Source organism: Schistocerca piceifrons, chromosome 8, assembly GCF_021461385.2.
Source record: "Schistocerca piceifrons isolate TAMUIC-IGC-003096 chromosome 8, iqSchPice1.1, whole genome shotgun sequence".
In the NCBI taxonomy this organism is placed as follows: Eukaryota; Metazoa; Arthropoda; class Insecta; order Orthoptera; family Acrididae; genus Schistocerca; species Schistocerca piceifrons.
Genome location: NC_060145.1, coordinates 155,835,026 through 155,854,082, shown reverse-complemented (window position 1 = coordinate 155,854,082; position 19,057 = coordinate 155,835,026).

Here is a 19,057-nt window from a genome sequence, read left to right as displayed (position 1 = left end):
AAGGCCACAGCTATTTCATTGGGGCAAGAAGTCAAATTTACCGTGGATGGACGTCTGCAGAATGGCAAGCTACGCATTTTTGCAGGATCTCTGTAGGAAGAAGATGCCCCTCACTGAATCGTGCCACATGATAACTTACTCGCGTTTTCAAAATTTTTGTACGACACTGGCCGTTTTTTACGAAGTGGCTTCTTATTCTGGGTTTGTTTCTTCAGGTACATGTGTAGGAGGAGGATAATAATTAGATTGGCGACGTGCAGGAACCAGAGATACGCTGAAATTTCATTGCGGTCACAAAAAGCTTGCATGAACAGAGCTGAACGAACAAAATTTCTGTGAAAGGGGAATAACGAAGGGGACTAATCGGTTTTGAAAGCGAGTTTTCATAAATTCAGCTGAAACAGTAGTGATCATACTGAGTACTGAATAATGTTAAATTGAAGACGATTATTTTCGAGATATAGTTTAGGATCAGTTATGATTAGAAGTAGCACAATATTCTAATGCATAGACGCAAACATAAAAAAATTGGAATATCTACTGAAGCAAGCAGCAGGGATTACAGCTAACAATAGATACATCAAACACTCTTTAACGTACTGTGCTGTGATAGTGCAGACCAACACAGTGCCGCGGTAAGCACGAATCACGCCCCAACATGAACTAACATTGATACTCTTCTGTATTACTTCGGTGATTATTACTCAGGTAACAATCGCTGTTTGGGCTACATAACCTATGAAGTGTCAGCGGTATGTTAAGGAAGGGGAACAGGTTGTTTAATCCTCCTGGCGTTTGATACCCTCATAAATTTATAATGGTACGCGCATTTCACAGAAAATCAATCCATTCAAGGCGTCCTTAATAAACACAATGCCTCTCAAATGAACAAATCAGTGTCCTGAAACAGTATACACACATATCATCGTAAAAAATCCTGATCCATTCTGTTCGGGTTTACATATGTAAAAGAGAGGACACACACATGAAGAAAAGACAGCATTATAGACAGTAGTGCCACAGACACCTTCTGACGGCACCAACTGGCCATACATGCCCGAGCGCCGTGAATAAGCAAAAAAGGAGCTGTGGCACCTTAAACAAAGTTTATCTGCATAGCCATGCAGTTCCATAACATTGAATACAATTGCGTAATACCCGAAAGTACATAAGAAACCTTTCATATACAGTCTTGAAAACAATGTACCAAAACATCCATTTATAACATTTAACCAGCTGGGACACTAAGCTTCCCTCAAGGAGATTGTATGAGATTGTATAGTAGTTGAAATAAAAGGATAAACTTTAAAGTATAAGGGATACAAAAATTACTGAAAACATATTGTAGCTATTCTACTTATCAAAGTATTCTACTTGTTAAAGTGTAAGAGGTAAAATTGAAAACGTATTTTCACTATTTACAATACTTGTTTTTAAACAACATTTTTCATTTTGTTACATGGGAGTATACACGTACAAATTTTTCGAATTTCCTACTCGAGAGCAAGCTACGTATAGTTGATCGTGAGAGAAGCCGGAATTTTTGAGGTTGATTCTGCAGTATTTTAAAGTTTGTCCTTGCGGTTTGTTAATTGTAAAATTGTAATTTGTTTAAAATTGCACTCTCTTAAATTGGAATGGAAGTTCAGCAGAGATCAGTGACATTCTGGGGTTAAGTAGTGTGTATTCTTTGTACTTTCCAGTCATAAGTTCGGCTTCGATAATGTTATTTGGTAGCTGTTTGACGATCATCCTTGTTCCATTACATGGTTTTGGTGAGTTGAGATTTGTGAATAGTATGATCGGAGACCCAGTTTTAAGTTGAAGGCAGTGTACTCGCATCCCTACTATTTGCAAATAGTTTAGAAATTCTGTAGGGAAGTTCACACTTTCTTATATCTTTACCATTGTGTCGATAGATTTGTATATTCTCTCTTCAGCAGGAATTTTCATTTGAATATTTAAGTTGATATCGTCGACAATATTATTTTTAGATGCAAATTTGCCCTTTCAAATAGCCATTCCGGACTGGTATAGTGATAAACGATGTTGGGATACATTTGGCAGATGAGTTCGTTTTCAGCAGTGGCTATGTTGCAGAAATCACTGTTGAGTTTAACGAGGCCAGTCGTCTGGTCAGAAGGATATGTGCCTTCGTCAGTTTGTAAAAGTTGTTGAGCAAAATGTGCTGTTGTTTCGTCTTTCGATAATTAAACTCTCATATTTTTTGTTAGTCGCAATTGCATGGGGGCTTAATTAAATAAATAATTGAAAATATTTTTAGTTTTAGTAACTGTATGTCCGATTACGCTGTGTCTCGTAATCGGTTGGCCCTGACTAGAATTATTACGCTATCTGACTGCAAGGAACAATGTAAGAAAATTTCCGTAAACACAGTTAATTAATTAAGTCCCCAGCAACTATAAAACCTACAAAATCCAAGCACAAGAGTAACTGTTCTGTATGTGGGAGTGTGACTCAACGCCCACATCTGGCACGGTTCTTTTCCGACAAGACAAGAATTTTTTAATACCAACTATACTGACGTGACAAAAGAAATTTAGAAAAACTATAATTACGCAAGAAAATCACAATTACACTCTAATCCAAGAACACGAGCCAGATGCTTTGTTGACTGAACCTGTAGTGACACATTATTTCAGATACACAACTAATAAAGGAACATTATAAGTTTTACCTTTATGTATATTGACGAAATGCACACAATACAATAACATCTGCTATCTCTCCCATCAAATAACTGCATACAACATGGAACAACACTCTTTACTACAACATATCCCTCCGATTTCACGACAAGCAGTGCCCACTAGCACATCTCGGTATGAACTCTCAACAACCACTGTCCTCTCCGATCTCTCCACAAGCACTGACTGCCATGAACTCTAAACACACACTGTGGAGGCGGCTTAATAGTACTCTTTGGCGCACTCTCTGGCGCAGTGGCACAGTGTAGCCACCTTTCATATGCCCCTCCTCCACAGGCCAGAATTTGATGGTATTTTTGCCAGCATTGGTGGTGAAAATACCACCAAATTCGTCCAGAAAAATACAGACAAAAACAAAAGATAATATTAATACCTAAATATCACATAATTAGTTAAAAATTTTGGCTTTGCACTGACCTTTCACTAACCTAACATATGAAATACAGTAAGCAATACAACTTCTTTTCATACATGTGACTTTACATAATAGTTTACACAATATACAAAAAATCAGTTTATACAAATGTTCACATAAAATGCTCTCAATGATTAATTATACAAAAAAAAGATACTAACAGGTGACATCTTTTCAGTAGAAGCAGTCCATCAGTTGCACCCAGTAAAGTTTAGCAGGTACACCCAGCAACAAGTCACATTAGTTCAGTAGAAGCAGTTCATCAGTGGCACCCAGCAATGTTGAGTTGGTGCAGACAGCAACAAGTGACTTCATTTCAGTAAAAGCAGTTCCATCTGTGGCACCCAGTAAAGTTTAAGAGGTACACACAGCCACAAGTGACTTCATTTCAGTAGAAACAGTTCATCAGTTGCACCCAGCAATGTTGAGTAGGTGCAGACACCAACAAGTGACATCATTTCAGTAAAAACAGTTCATCATTTGCACCCAGCAATGTTGAGAGCAGGTGCAGACACCAACAAGTGACACCATTTCAGCAGAAGCAGTCCATCAGTTGCACCCAGCAATGTTAAGTAGGTGCAGACAGCAACAGGGGACATCTTTTCAGTAGAAGCAGTCCATCAGTGGCACCCAGCAATATTGAGTAGGTGCCGACAGCAAAAAATCACATCTCTCAGCAGAAGCAGTTCGATAAAATTCACTAGCACTAATCACACAGTTCATCAGCAGAAATTAAACACGACCAAATATCACACATCATATTGAAAAGTGCAGGTAACAGTTCAGAATATTTATCTTCACTAATCAGACAGTTCAGGCATGAACAATAGTTTGAATACACATACAAATGCTTTTACACTAAACATACAAATCATAACAAACACATAAATGATATCAGATAATTATCCTATTAACTATTACAATACACAAATACCAGTAAACCTATAATATTCATGGGTCTCAGTGCAAGCCACTACAAACAAATAAAATAATATTTAGGAGATAGGTGGGTAGGATTAGTAAAGGAAAACACACAGAACACACTCACTCATCTCTCATCCACATTAAGTACTACTGTGTAACTGAATAGTGTTAATTGTGTAAATGTAATTCTGTCAAAATCTGATGTTCATCATGTGTATCAAGTAGTACTGGCAGCAATGTATAACAGTCACTAATAGTTAAGTCAACGTCATAGTCATCATGTCAAGACCAATGTTTGCCAAGCCAGATCAAATGTACTGTTGCTGAACAACTGTCAGTGAGCCACGATATGCAATTACTTCCTCTCTCCAAAAAAAAGTATATACTGCTTAGTGATTTAACAAAGTGTGTGTATAGACTGTCTTCTTTCTACTTTAGTGTTTTAGTCTGCTCTCTTCATCCTCTTTGTTCCATAAGACCAACAAAAAAAATATGCTCCTCACTTACTTTACCTCTTATCCACCAAAACTCCAATAATCATCAGCATCACATAATCTCAATAATACCTCAATAATACGTCGATAAATGTAAACCTCAGCACCAATATCACCTTACCTCTTGTCCACAAACAACTTCATATACTCTCAATACCTATAATAATACATCGATAAATATAAACCTCAGCACCAATATCATTTCACTTCAATAACAACTCTTTCCTCTAGTCAGTCTCCTCGAACAAGAACAGATAAAATCCTAATGCAACTTCAATTCAGCATCCCATACAATCCGAAGACACAGTGTCCACACACAACCTCTGTGTAATCCATCTGACCCAAATTTTCTACTCATTATAAATTATAAACAAAGAAATGCATACATGACCTCTAACAGACTTAGTTCGAATAACTCTCAGTAATTAAGTACGATTACGGAGTGTGAATGATCATAATATTTCACAGTGTGTACACCACTTCAAGAATTATGGCAAACAGAAGCAAACATGTGGAGTATTTCTTGTGTCAAACAAGCAATAGCGAGTAAATGTACCAGTAGAGAACAGAATGTCAACAAGTGTATGCAGCACAATCCCTACAACGAGGCTCTGCCAAGCGAACAATCTATAATTAATACAGTAGTGTGACCTAAACTCTATGTTTATACACAGTATATCAGCATTGCTATACACCAAATTAAAGAGCAGTTATGGCAACAAAACAGAAATGTGTAAGCGAAACTTGCAATAGCGAGTAAATATACCAGTAGAGAACAAAAAGTCAACAAGTGGATGCAGCACAATTCCTACAACGAGGCTCTGCCAAGCGAACAATCTATAATCAATACAGTAGTGTGACCTAAACCCTATGTTTGTACACTGTACAACAGCGTTGCTATATACCAAATTAAAGAGCAGTTATGGCAACAAAACAGAAATGTGTAAATATGCTATCCATACAAAAAGCAGCAAACATGTCATTAGCATCATATCAGCATAAGCAAATAAATGTTCATATGTCATCTTAATAAGTAAACATGAAGGCGCAAGCAGATAAATCACAAAGTATAACTTACATACATATCAGCACAATAAATCAGGTGACAATTATGATTTAAATAACTAAGCACAGCAGGCACATAATTAAAAAAATAGGACATCAGTGAAAAAGCAGCGCAGCCAAGCGATGCATAATATACACAAGTTACAACCCTGTTCATTAATCAATAATTGTCAAAATCAGTAATTGTGCGCAAGCGCATCGCTTCACACGTAAATTCATAGAACATAAAATTAGCACAAAGCATGAATCACGTAATCGCGAGCAGCAAATTACGTCTAAAGTACGTACCTAAGTGGAAATATGTTACCTGAAAAATGAACTCAATTAACAGTTACCTTTTTTAGTTTATTAGTTTCTTCTTCGAAATTACATTCTTCCTGAAATTTTCTCGATAGCAAGTCGTCTTAACGTCGGACACGCACAGAATTTACCTGTAGTTCTTAAATATTTTATACAACCGTATCCTGAAAAATACTGAATGTTAATAACATAATTCATCAAGTCCTTATAGCTTTATAAAGAATTTAGTCGGAGAAATTAGACTGTGTATTTGTTTACAGCTGTCAGTGCATTCGCACTGAGCGCTCGATCAGCTGTAGCCGCTTGACGTAGGAAGTCATTGTTTGCGGTCAACGACTGCCTCGTGCGGCGCGCAGACTTCACTGTTGCTTTGAGTATGTGCCGCCGCCAAAACACAGCGCGGTATCCTTGTACTCTCCGCATGTTTACATCTAGCTGTTAGTTTCTCACAAGTATGTTATTCCACAAAAATTTTAACGTTTGATATATGATGTATTCCTTTAGAGCGTCGAGATTTAAGAGTTTCTACTTCGACAGTGTTATCATGTATAATTTTGCGAATTCTATATGGACCGTTATAAAGCAGAAAAAATTTGCGACACAAGCCTTTTCCTTTGTGAGACAAACGGTGGGACTTAATTAATACCTTTTGACCAACTGACAAGATTTTTGAACGACCAGGACGTCTAGCTGATTTCTCTCTTCTAGCAGCCGCAGATGCAATATTTCGCAGAGCCAGGTTGACAACTTCAGAATGCCTCAGTTTCCGTGAAGGCGGAAAAGGAATGATTTCAGATATGCGATTTGTCGGTGCTTTGTTTTTTAGTATCATTATAGGCGGTAAAGAAGTTGTATCATTAGGGACTTCATTCAGAATGTTTTGAAAAATATGAAGATACTGATCCCAAGTTCTGTGATTCTGATGACAATAAAGTCGACACAATTTATTGATTTCCTTCATCCATCTCTCTGAAGCGTTAGATTGAGGGTGAAAAAGTGAAATGAAAATTGGTTTAATTTTACGACGCTGTAGAGTACGAAGCCAAATTTTAGAACGAAACTGTAATCCATTATCTGATATAACCTTGTCGACATGACCAACTTCTTTAAGAAAATGTTTGATGAAAGCGTTAGATACTGAACGAGCTGTTGCTTTGCGTAAAGGTGTAAAACACACATATTTTGACGTCAACTCCACTGCTACGAAAATGTACGCAAAACCATTAGTAGATCGAACCACTGGACCAAACAAATCGACTGCAGCCATCTCCTTTAATTTCGCTGGAATGACAGGAAACAACGGTGCTCTGTGAGAAATCGTTGGAGGCTTAGCCATTTGACATAATTTACATTTGGCAAGAACAGATCGAATACGTTTTTCCATATTACTGAAATAACAATTTTCTCGTAATTTATGAAAGCATTTTCTGGGACCAAAGTGTGCATAACTGAAATGCGTATACCAAATCAATTTATTGACCCACTCATCAGGAATACAAACTAACCAAACAAAGTTGTCGACCGATTTTCGTGTAAAAAGAATGTCATTCCGAACTGAATAGCATCTAGTTTCTCTGGATCAGGAAGAATACCTTCTGTAGCAATAATGTGACCGAGAAATTTCACCTGAGAACGACCCAATTCAGATTCTTCCAAGTTCTCTGTAATGCCAACTCTTGCAAAGATACGTAACAATGAATCCAAAATTTTGTTGTGCTCACTCCAAGAACGTTTAACAATAAGAATGTCGTCAACATAAGAAGTAATATTGTCACGAAGATAAACAGGTAAAATTTCATTTAGGCTACGAATGAATGCTGCTGAAGATACAGTAACTCCACATGGTAATTTCCAAAGTCACTTTTGGGTAAAACAGTAATATCCGGTTATTGTTTATCTACTGTCTAGATAGATTGATAGTCGAAGAGTTGGTTTGACAGATGCAAAGAATAGTAAAAGAGTAGGCAGCGGTCCAGAAAACTAAAAGAGAAATAGCACCACTACAGCTCGGGGCCCTATGCTCGCTACAGCACATATTCACTTAGAGTAGTGAATCCCCTGAGGACATTAATAACTGCACATAATTTCTAGTTTGTGACTTAGTGGCAAATTTGGCGGAAGTGCGTACGTAAATTGATCTAGCCATGAACATGGATGTATGTCATCCTTAGAATTACGAAAGATCTTAAATTTCATAACAGTCAAAAAGTGTTTATAGTCAAAGTTTTCGCCTCGTGGCGACAAAGACCTACCGCGTCTGTTCCAGTCCGAATGTCGATTATTGTAAAGTTCGCGCGCCTGGCGCTCTCTTGTTGCATCCCGTAAATGAAACAAATTACTTTCTTCATACCCCTCTGCTATCTGTGAATCTAAGTTTCTTCTACTGTCTTTTCCTACAATTTCGCCTTCTATTTGTTTGACGTGCTTTTTTAAAACCTCAAATTCCTTTTTCACGCGTTCATTAAATTTTCCCTGATTCTCAACATGCTTATTTATGTTCTGATACTCTTCGGTTTCTGCAAATGGTAATGGGGCTGTATCATCCGAATCTCTGTCCCCATGTAAACTAAGATTTGTCAGTTTATCTGAAATTTCCTCCACTCTTTCCGATAAGTCACCAAATTGTTCTTTCTGTTTATTTACGTCTTCCGTAAGTGTCGCGACTCGGGTTTCAGTATTGTCACATTTGGTAGTTAAGTGTTCACACTGTTGCGTTAAGTTATTTATTCTGTCATTTGGTACGGATTCCTCAATTCTTTCAATTATTTCTTCCTTGTCTTGTGCACGTTGTAAATTTAACTCTGAAAATTTCTGTACTATCACGCGATCTCTTTCTTCCTGTTCTCTATCCTGTTCCCTTTGTCTGATTTCTACTGCAATTAATCTATTATTGTGAGAATTCAGAATCGGTTGTACTTCTTCCCTGATTTCTTTCTTTAATTCATCTTTCATATTTTTGAAACATGTCCCTATTCGTGAATCTATCCGTGTTTCCAAAGTTCCCATCCGTGTTTCCATTGTTCCCATATCTGTTTTTAATTCAGATCCTAAAGTTTCCATTCGTGTTTCCATTGTTCCCATCCGTGTTTCTAAACGTGTTGCCACTGTTTTTAATTCAGATCCCAAATTTAATATTGCACCCATCAACTGCTCCATATTTAATGGTTCAAAATTCTTTTCGCCCCGAACATTTCCCGCAAAACTAACTTCCTTCTGCATGGTCATAAAGCTATCTGTGTTCGATACTATTCCAGAATCTTCTGTCATTAATCTCGTATTCTGTAAATTTTCTGATTGAGAAAAACCTTGAACTGGTTCCGGACTGTCTTCCCGACTTATTAAATTGTTTTCCACTTCATTATCCATCATGCTGTTTTCCTCTGTTGGCGAGTTCGCCATGTCAACAATTTCGTCATTCTCACTATCCATCATTTTTGCCTTTTTCATTGATCGCGTAATCATTTACAAAATATACAAAAAATTCGTCACTGTACGAAAATTACACACGGTGACTCTTTATCTCAACAATACCATTCACATGCAATGTCTCCCTCAGACACGATCAATCGAACAATTGAAATAATTGCACTGGATTTTCAAACGCGTATACAAGACAACAACAAAAAATAAATTTGAAAAATACCATTAGAAGAATGCCAATTACCAAATCTACACATTCAATACAGACTACAATTACTGAACTACAAATTACTACAACAATACTACAGTCTACAATTTTCACAATCAGAAGAATCCAAGGGACGATCCTGGCAGGGTCGCCACGTGCATGGGGGCTTAATTAAATAAATAATTGAAAATATTTTTAGTTTTAGTAACTGTATGTCCGATTACGCTGTGTCTCGTAATCGGTTGGCCCTGACTAGAATTATTACGCTATCTGACTGCAAGGAACAATGTAAGAAAATTTCCGTAAACACAGTTAATTAATTAAGTCCCCAGCAACTATAAAACCTACAAAATCCAAGCACAAGAGTAACTGTTCTGTATGTGGGAGTGTGACTCAACGCCCACATCTGGCACGGTTCTTTTCCGACAAGACAAGAATTTTTTAATACCAACTATACTGACGTGACAAAAGAAATTTAGAAAAACTATAATTACGCAAGAAAATCACAATTACACTCTAATCCAAGAACACGAGCCAGATGCTTTGTTGACTGAACCTGTAGTGACACATTATTTCAGATACACAACTAATAAAGGAACATTATAAGTTTTACCTTTATGTATATTGACGAAATGCACACAATACAATAACATCTGCTATCTCTCCCATCAAATAACTGCATACAACATGGAACAACACTCTTTACTACAACATATCCCTCCGATTTCACGACAAGCAGTGCCCACTAGCACATCTCGGTATGAACTCTCAACAACCACTGTCCTGTCCGATCTCTCCACAAGCACTGACTGCCATGAACTCTAAACACACACTGTGGAGGCGGCTTAATAGTACTCTTTGGCGCACTCTCTGGCGCAGTGGCACAGTGTAGCCACCTTTCACAATGTTTGTATGTGTGGCCAGGGAAGTGATTTTTCAAATCATGCATTGATCTCGCCTCATGGTGTTGACTTGGGGATAACTGGAAGTGTTTGTCGAATATCTCCTGAGAGTATGAGTGGAGCGCCCCCCATGATTTCATAGTTTCCTCGTAAGTCTTGTAATATTCTGTCCATGGCTTCGAGTCATTTTTATACACCATTGAGCATACGTCCCAGAAGATAATTTTAGCTTGCTTTAGAAGTTCACCCCGTCCAGATGCTCTTGAGATTTTTCGTATTGGAAATTGTTCTTCGACTACATTCAATTGTAGCTCTAGGGCGGAATGGGCAGTTCGTCATCCATCCATAAGTGTGGCTGCAATGGCGGATGATACCAGTGCAATGCTATGCGTTGGTTAGCACGTACTTCCGCAGCAGATTTGTTATAAACGTTTTGCCGATGGTGACTGGTGCGTCCAAGTAAATGATACCGCCAGTGTTGTTGTCGATGCGGCCCATGATAAGGTTGTAGATTCCCTTTTAATAGTCATTTAGGAGTGGTTTGTTGTGAACAGTGTATTGAAGTAGTTCGTTGATGTTGTAGATTTTTCCTCTTTAACTTTGAATTTTAGCCCACTGATAGCATCTCTTCTTGTTGCTTGCATCCCAAGTTGTACGAAGGTCTGGTTGTTTATTGCTAAAATTTATCTTCTAGGCAAACGAGTGTTTCATTGTAGACGTCGTCGTTGAATTTGATGGTCAGCTCAGGATGAGTTTGTCCGATTTGGTACAGTATATCATCACTTATACTTTCTTTGAAGGGGTCCCGTAGATGTTATAATAATTATGGCGAATAAGTCTCTCGTTTGTTCGTCTGAGGCTGTGAGTGAAGCTTTTTGTTGTGTTAATTCCCTGTGGTTGTCGTTTTCCGGTAGTACTAAGCGCTGGCATGCTTCTCTGTATGTCTGGCGTAGGTAACCGTCAACAGTCTTGAAATCTGTGAAACTCAGTAGTCTTCGTATTTCGTGTAGCAATATCCGTAGACAGAGACATTCGTCGTTGTACACTGTTCACTCGTTGTACACTTGACCTGGGTGACCTTCTGCTGAAATTCTTGTTTTCGTCGTTGAAAAATTTTTCTTGTTGTGTTCCACGTATGATGGGTAAGGGCTTCGACATACAGTACTGTTTTGGCGAATGGATTCGCTTGGCACAGGAGATAGAAAGGTGTTTTTGTGTTCTGACGTGGTTCACTTGCAATTTTTCTGGCGTTATCTTTTGGGGAGTAAACTCTCTGTCCATTCTCCAAATGTACTGCAAGATGCTGCACAGTTGGTTCGCGTTCGTGTATGGGGAAAACGAAAACAGTCCCGCTGCTTCGTTACTGTGGATGTATCTTCCCATCTGGTATATGAGGATCTCGTCGTTCCTGTTTTGTTGTTCGCTGTCTATTCCACGTTTACGCGTGCTTTCAATATTTTAACGGCCCGCGTGGTCCGTGAATCATGTTTTTCAGTACTATGTCGTACAGTTTCGGATCTTCTTGTGGACTGGGATATTCAGCTTGGATTATTTTGTCGATATCTGTGGGATGAATTATGTCATATAGCCATATGAGATTGTGTGAGTGAGGTAATCATAATTTTTGCCATTCGATTCTGTACATCCAGAACCTACCGGTTCCAAAGATGTGGTATCTTGTGATGACGTCAATAAATCTCATTTGCTTTTGTCTGCAAACGTGGGCTATTGTTTCGTGTCGATGCCTGGAGCTTGGAGCTTGTCCGTATTTTAGTTGTTCTTTGATTTCTGGCCACGACGAGTTGCGTGTGAATGTGGTGGAGAGGTCAGGTCGTCCATATTTTTTAAGTAGGTCATGGCATCTTGAGTATATTAGTGCATGTGTCTCCGACTTCCTATGTATGATGAAGGTATGTCTACCATTCTTACAATGCCATCAGTGTTTCCAATCTTTATGATTGCATCTCGAAGCTGGATGTATTCTTCCGCGCGCAGTTTGTTCTGACTCAGTCGCATGTAAAGCATTCGTTCCGCTTCTGTTTTTGCATACTTATCAACGTTGAATTGTTGTAATAAACGGTGGGCGTTGAGAATGTGATTGTATGTTTCTTTGTCTCTGATCATTAAGTGACGCCTTGCAAGTGACTTTTTTGTTTGTTTCTGCGCTTGTTTCAGGTTGGATTTGTTTCACGTTAAAACGATATCCCTCATATCTGTGCATAAATATTAATGGATATTGGAGGGCATCATATGAACGGTGTGCCTCTGCAATGCCTTGTAGTCCTTCTCTTCTTCCTTGTACGATTATGTCGCAGCTTGTGTCTTCGTTGTTCAAAATTACGACGGCTACTTCGTCTGTCTGAGGTGCATTATATCAAGGTCCGTGTCCTCCGCGTGGTAATTTGTGGGCTCGATTTATAGCTTTATAGTCATCACAAATCATTCGGTGTAGGGCTGTTTTGAATATCTGAATCAATTAACAGTACTAACATATGATCCTCTTTAAATCCCGGACTACTTCCCGTCTGAATCCACTGATATTTGTGCATCGTTGCTAAATTTCTACTTCTCTACTTCCGATGATATATACTTGCAGAAATTTATGGTCTTCGTTGGGTAGTGGTAGTAACGGCCCCATGTTGTGATACATTTGTCCTTGGACGGAAAAGAACATAATAATAAATTTCATCTCTGCTAGAGTTGATCGAAGTGACACCGAAAGAAGTAATTTCGAAGCAGGTGTTGTGCGCTTTTATATTTCGAAAAAACTATTCTGATTCTGGAGAATCCCCGACTATGTAATGTAAAAATTCCTGCGAAGGTGCTTCCAGTGGTGGTAACCGAATTTTTCCATTCATACAGCAGAATCCTGGTGTCTCCATACTGATTTTCTTCGCGTTGCAAATTGGCAGATGTTATCCATTTTCCCGATAACGACGTATTTGTTATATTCTTTCGTCGGGTCGTAGGGGAATGCTTCATATTTGTCAGGTTGAACTGTTTACTCGTCCTCGTCCGCGCTTCTCATAGGATGAAATTTTCATGGTTGGCTTGATTTGGCGGTCTTTTGTAATAATACTGTGTCGCAATTCTTGATTCTTCAGTCCGTTTATTTCGATTTCTCTGCTTGTCATGGTGCTCATTGTCGTATGTTCGCGCTTTTCGCCTGCTTCCCGTTTTCGTTGTTCTTTTCGTTTTCGCAATTTTGCTTCAGAACTGGCTAGATCTCCTAGTCTTTTACTTTTGGGCAGTGTCAAAAATGTGAATCAAATCATATTTTTACTAAAAAATTCACTACGTGCAATTTACTCACCCTTCACTCTTCATTTTCGATTTATACTCAGTCACTGTATCACTTTGACATATCACACTTCACTGTTTGTTTCTATTCACTTAGTGCATTACTTTTTCTGGTCCTCCCTTCGTCACTAATAAGAAACTGACGTTCGAACCCACGACGGGTCTTGCTTTACATACTCGGGTAGGCGCACCAGTGACGAATTCCAAAACATACCAAAAAGGCATCGAATCGTCACAATGGTTCAAAATATTTCACAATATTGGAGAGCGTTCTGGAATATCCCGCTATGATCTGGGATGTTCCGGGATGTTCCATAACATTCTGGAATCTTTAAAAATGTACCAGACTCTTCCCGAGCATTCCAGAACCTCCCGGATCATTGTGGAGCTTTGGAATGTTCTCGAACTATCCCGAATGTTCTGAAATGTTCTAGAAATTTCTAGAGGGCGGAACTTCCCTGCCTTTATATCTTCAAAAGCACGCCCTTCAGCTAAAAACGGGAAGCTTATTCATGGATTTGGGACAGAGGGCTACCACACCATATAAGCCCCTTGACAACTCGTTTCTGAGTTTTAGCGGCGCGCACATTGAACTCCTACTTTCATAACGTGTAGGGATTAGTTAAAAGTCCTAATCGTTACTGACTAATACTTTTGGGTGGGGGAACGTGAGAGGTTGTATGTTTGTATGCTATTTCGTATGTGCTCGCGCGCTGTTGATACATACAATACGTACTGATCAAAAACGACAGTAAGCTTATAATTAATAGCTCCGAATTTCTTATGAGTAATCTCCGAAAGCTTTTTAAGTCAAACAAACGTCACTAACATTGTACATCGTTATTCTTCATGTCTATATTTACAGCCCTCTTCCACTAGAGGGCTCTGAAATGGAACGTGTAGAATGGCGATATGTAACGTAACTGTGTGAGTGCGTGGAGAAAGAGCGTGTTTTAATCGAGATACGAATTCGAAGAGTTCACCCACAAACGGGGCACTTTAGCATTGAAATGTCAGACCACACGCGAGCGCTGAGAAATGTGCAACAATCAAACGCCTTGAATTCACTCTTCATCGATCTTCCTCTATACAGTCCCTAATTGGCACCATACGATTTTCACATGTTTCGAAAACTTAAAGAGCATCTTCGAGGACTTCGCTTTGATAACGATGAAGCGGTGCAAGCAGAGGTAGAGTTATGGCTCCGTCAACAAAGTCAAACATTCTACAGTGACTGTAGCAGCAAACTGGCCTGTAGTTGGGAGAAATGTGTTCGTCACCTAAGAGACTATATTTTGAAATAAATACGTATTTTCCCAGGAGTGCTAGTTCTGCAAGGCTCGCAGGAGAGCTTTTGTGAAGTCTAGAAGGTAGGAGACGAGGTATTGGCAGAAGTGAAGCTGTGAGGACGGGGCTTTAATCGTGCTTGGATACCTCAGACGGTAGAGCACTTGTCTGCAAAAGACGAAGGTCCCGAGTTCGAGTGTCGGTCCCAAACACAGTTTTAATCCGCCAGAAAGTTTCATATCAGCGCACACTCTTTGAAGAGTATGTGATCTCAACAACTATATAAAAATAAATAAATAAATTAGTATGATACATGATCTGAAAACAAAAACCTAATATTGAAAAAGTATACTAATTTACATTTTCAATAATTTTTTTTTAATTTTATGCAGAAGGCCGTCATTTGTATAAAACACTAGAGATTTGTATTCTCTTTGAAAAAAAAGAGTGAACATCTCATTCTGGAATGTTAATAACTTTTGTTTTATTTAAAAAGCTTTCAGGGTTTTCACATAAAATTTGGAGGTTTTACGTTTCAGCACGCCTTCGTAGAAATTGTGATGGCACCTCATGGACATTTAACATAAGCACGCTATTGCGGAGGAATCAGATACACTTATAAGCCAAAACTTTATGACTTGTGCCCAATGCGACGTTGGACGCCGCCTTGTGGCGTTGCGCGTATGTGATGCGGTAACAAAATTATGTAGACAGATCAGGCACGGACAGGCGACCATCCTAGCGAAGATATGGGATGCAAATGGGAAATCCGTCGAGAAAAGCGAGTTTGACAAAGGGTAGATTATTATTACGCAGAGCCTGTGGACGAATATCTCAAAAACTGCGAAGCTGATCGAATGATCGCGTGCTACTGTCGTGAGCATCTGCGGAAGTAGGTAGGACAGTGAAACTACCACTAGGCACTAAATGGATGGACGGCCACGACTCTTCACAGAACTTCGGGTCCGTTCTGTGAAGAAGGATAGATGGTGATTTGTGGCAACTCTGCCCAAAGAGCACAGTGCTGGTACTCGCACAAGCGCTTCGGACCACATCGTTTTGAGCGTGGAGTTCTGGAGCAGACGGCCCCTACGTGATTACATGTTGATGCAACGACATCGTCAGTTACGGTAGCAGTGGGTGCGGGACCGTCGAGATTCGACAGTCGATCAACAGAAACGTGTCGGCTCTTCGGATGGATAACATTTTTGCTACACTAGGTGATGGTCGTCTCCACAGAAGACGTCATCGAAGTGAACGGCGGCTTCAAAAGTGCAGCATGCCAAGGGCACAGGATAACGGGAGCAGTATTATGATTGGGACTCTTTCTCCAGAGCTTCAATGGGATCTGTGGTAGTAATCGAAGACAGACAGTTGCGATCCACCTGCATCTCTTCATGCTTGATGTTTCCCCCAACGGCAATGTCATCTTTCAGCAGCATAATTTTTCGTGTCTCGGAGCCAGAACCATGCTACAGTGGTCTGAGGAGCATTATAGTGAACTCACGTTTATGTCTCGGCGACCAAATCTGCCTGATGTAAATCCTTTGGAACCAATTTGGGTCGCTATCTGACGCCATCACCGAGTACGTAAATCAGTGACCCGTTTTTTACGCGAATTACATGTGCTGTGCTACGTACCACCAAAAAACCCAATAACAAACTGTCGGATCCCTGATACGCAGAATCTGTGATGGATTTCGTTCCGAAGATGGACAAGTAAGCTATTAATCAGGAAATCATAATGTTTTGGCTCATCAGTGTGCAAGTAAACGCAGACATATATATCGTATAACTAAAAGTTACACTCTTACATAGAATAAGCAACATGTTCCTCTCCCTTAATATAAAGATTATGTAGCTCGTACGGCGGCTGTCACCTGAATAATAATGTCTTAAGTAGTACAGTGAATCTCAGTGTTAGTTCATTCTTAACACAGCACTGTGTTGGCCAGCATCTTCACAGCACAGTACGTTAAAACGTGTCTTTAGGGCATTATATTAGCTGTAACTCTGTTTTCAAATCGCGCTCAGAGCTTATGAGAAAACGAGTAGTTTACACGTCCCAGTATGTTTTGCAATATTTCAGAGACGACATGTATTTCAGATATCTGATATTTGCTGACTCTGGAAATAATGCACTTTAAACAATGTATATAAAACGCAGTCATTACTTGCATTTCGTTACTCATTTGTTTTACTGGTTTTAGTTCTTACCTTTGCAGTTGGAGATGGCTCTGTAGCCAAATTCAGGATAGTGAAACAAGAAAATAACAAGATGTAACTGTCAAAATAGCCGGCCATCGTGGCCGCGCGGTTGTAGGCGCTTCAGTCCGGAACCACGCGGCTGCTACGGTCGCAGGTTCGCATCCTGCCTCGGGCATGGATGTGTGTGGTGTCCTTAGATTAGTTAGGTTTATGTAGTTCTAAGTTCTAGGGGACTGATGAAGTTAAGTCCCATAGTGTTCAGAGCCATTTGAACCATTTTTTGTAATATATTTACTTTTGTCTACTGGCTACATCTCGGTTCACACTACCATCATCAGGCCATCCTTTGGCAAGCAGTCGTCTCGCTCGCTGTAGGTGTGTCACATACTCACAACTTGAGGATGGGACTGTGTACCGAAATCTGTAGCCGATAGGCAAAGTTAGTACACTGACGGAAAAGTCTGAACACCAAAAATAATTAATATAGAGTAACAACATTACATAATAAAATCATTGCAAGATCACAGGTTAACCTAAGCACAAGATAAGCGGTTGCAAATGTGAAATTCTAGTTTAATGTTGAATACAAGCATGCAGATGTGCATGTATTGAGTTGTACTGCTGTCGGAAGTCAGTTCAGTCTGTGGGGTGGAGCTCTAAGCCTGTTGCACGAGGTTGCTCAATACAGGGACGGTTAATGCTGTTTGTAGATGACGCTGGAGACCATAACTCCAGGTCCAGTGTGTCTAGCACTTAGTTGGTTGCAGGCCCTCAACTTGCCTCCTCCTAACCAACACACGGCCATCACTGGCACCGAGGCAGAACCAGCTTCCATCAGGAAACACAACAGACTTCCAACATGCCCTCCAATGAGCCCTCGCTTGACACTACTGAAATTGCAAATGGCGGTGGTTTGGGGTCAGCGGCATGCAAGCTACAGGGTGTCTGCCTCGGAGTTCTCCTTGAAGTAACCGATTTGTAACTGTATCGTGTACCACTGTGGTGCCAGCCATTGCTCATATTGCTGCTACAGGCGCTCTACGATTCGAAAGAGCCATACGCCGAAAACGATGGTCTCCCCTCTCGTTAGTGCCATGTGGCCATCCAGAGCCTGGTTTCCTTGCAACCACAAACCTCGTGCTCACTGCTGCCACCAGTCATGTAGAGTGCCTACATTCCTGCCAAGTTTTTCTGCAGTATCACAGAAGGAATGTCCAGCTTCTCCTATCTATTACACGACCTCGTTCAAATTCTATGCAGATCGTATCTGTTCTTTCGGACAAGTCCGAAAGAAAGATACCATCTTCATATAGTTAAGCCTAACCGGCCATTGACCTTCTTCTTCTGCGCTGGATGCACACGCATTGCCCGAACTCTTACGGGACTCGGTAGGATAGTCTGCTGTGAGTAATGAGTGTAATGGTCAGGGGCACTACGAATTAGTGTGTGGACATTAAGATGGGAATGTGGGTCTCACGGGGAGTGTGTAAGGGATAAATCCCTGCAGTCGCACTATCCTCTGTGCCGGATAGAGCGTCTGCCACGTAAGCAGGAGATCCCAGGTTCGAGTCCCGGTCGGGGCACACATTTTCCACCGTCCCCGTCGATGTATGTCAACGCCTGTCGACAGTGTAGGGTCTTGATTTAATTATCATTTTGTTCAAACTCAGTGAGGTGTTGATAACATCGTCTATGTCGTCTTAAAGGCGTTCTTCACGAACATCAACTCACTACGCCCATCTTCAGCGATCACAACCGTTACAGCTAGTATTTAAAGCAAATCTAATTTGCATTCTGTTAGTGGT